This window comes from Atta colombica, unplaced genomic scaffold, assembly GCF_001594045.1.
Source record: "Atta colombica isolate Treedump-2 unplaced genomic scaffold, Acol1.0 scaffold12, whole genome shotgun sequence".
NCBI classification, from domain to species: Eukaryota; Metazoa; Arthropoda; class Insecta; order Hymenoptera; family Formicidae; genus Atta; species Atta colombica.
Genome location: NW_017259206.1, coordinates 4,165,740 through 4,168,009, shown reverse-complemented (window position 1 = coordinate 4,168,009; position 2,270 = coordinate 4,165,740).

Below are 2,270 nucleotides of genomic sequence, written 5' to 3'. Positions count from 1 at the left end.
ACATATATTTTTTTAAATATACATATATGTATATATTTTTTATATATACATATATGTATACTACTTATATAATAAACAGAGTAATTATAATTAGATTTATTCCTTTTGTAAATGTTCCGCGCTTTTATTTGCGAATCGTCGTTTCTTTTTGCTTTTATCGAAGCTGTCAAAGTGAGAGTATGTGTACACAGTGTGCACTTCTAGGTCGCATTCAAGCAGCACGTTATCAGCGCTGTCAGCGTCATCTATCTTTGTTTTACGTCTAAACAATGAAGATAGAATGATATAAATAACACTAATAGTGTCTCCCCGAATGCACTCCTAGTAAACCGGAAAAATATAAGAGAATATAGTTAGAAGCAGCAGATTTATCGTACTGTTTCATGTCGAGAGTAATAATATAATGATCGCTCGTATTGACGTTATTACAATTAGCTCTGTATACTTTTAGAATTATGAGCGAGGTCTTTTTGCCGAGAATATTTACGCTTATAAAATACAGACATCCTCCACGAGCGATTCAATTAGGTTTCGAGTGCGGAGAAAAAAAGCACATGGCTCTTCTAGAATGTATGCCGTGCACTTGGCGCTGTCTCCGTGATTGAGGGGAAGCATCATAAAAATCATATTTCGTTGCTCGATCACCGTTTATGTAACTTAACACAAACTGTATAGGCTCTTATATAGGGAACGGAGATAGTTCTGCATAATTTAATTAGTGCTAGTGAATGATTGTGCATGAGATGTACAATATTATTGAAACTTGTCATCAGAAACAAATATACGATGATTTCTGTAAAATACAGTTTCATTTCTATTTCTATTTTCAATTTCGAGATATTCTCTTGTCCTCTCCAGTGTTCTAAAAAAAAAAAGAGATCACAGAGTGTTTTTATCTTTGTAATTAAATAGATAGAGGATTCTATCTAAATAGAGGATATAAATAGAGGAAATAGGTTAAGCAGCGATTGCAATTATTGTATAAAATAATCACGATCATTATTATAATTTATACACGTGTCATTTAAAAATCGTCATCGCGATTGAAGGAAGGCAAGAATCGATCGAGACGTACTGCGATACGCAAGTTTAGCTGCGTGTAATTTATTGCGTTTTTTTTTATTTATATTCGTTTAAACCTTATCTCCAGATGAAATTTTACGTCGGCATAATTAGCATGTCAGCGTATTATACATCGTCCTCGCTTCGTTCGAGGGAATGAGACGCGAGTTTAGATTCTGACGTGAAATATCGCAATTATACCTTAAGAGGATCGATAGATCAACACGGTTTCTCTCATACACACACTCGTATACGCTCGCATACAATTTCGCACTAATTTATATATACGTATAAATCTATGTGTATGCTCTATCGTATTGTGGGGCACTTAGAAAACTCGTTAATTCTCCTCATCCTCGCGTCGACTCTGCACCGGAGATCCAGGCGGGCCATGTGCGTTTGTGAGATACTTAAAAGTAATATAATATATATATATATATATTTTTTTTTTCTTTCTTCCTTTGTTATTCGAGGATTGCTTCGTTTCGAAGGGGAAAAATAAAAAAATAGTGCGCTCGCGAACGTATCTCTCACTTCCTTCTAACATTTTAATCTACTTTCGACAAGCGGACCCGGGATCCTCTTCAGCGGGGAAAGCTCGGTAGAGGAGATCTCTTAAATAGAGAGAGAGAGAAAATACATGAATTAAATTGCGATTGGCAAAGATTTGTTTCTGCGAAATTGAACATTTCTGCTCTTAAGCCCGTTTTTCACTAACGTAGATCAACTTTAATTTCGGTTCAACTTATTTTTTGTCCTTTTCTAATCCTCAGAACTAGAAAAGATAATGAATAAGTTGAGCCGAGATTAAAGTTAATCTACGTTAGAAACATAGATTAGATGTATATTTAATAATCCTAAGTAAGATATTCTTCTTTCTAAATCTTCGAATATGGAAACATTCGGATTCCTTAAATCGCGATTCGAAAACGGAGAGAGAGAAATCGTTTGAAACGAGAAATATTCAGGATTCACTCATCGATTCGTCTCTCATCTCTCTTTTTTTTTTTTTACAAATGCATCAACTATTAATAAAGCTTTCGCGGATAAACACCCTGTTTCCTGTTCCTCGATACCCTTACATCACCGCACGATGCGCTGTCTTCTAAAAGAAAAAAGAAATGAAAAAAAAATGGGAGAAAAAAGAATAATGTGTTATATGTATACGATACGTACATACATATATATACATATATTTTATATATATA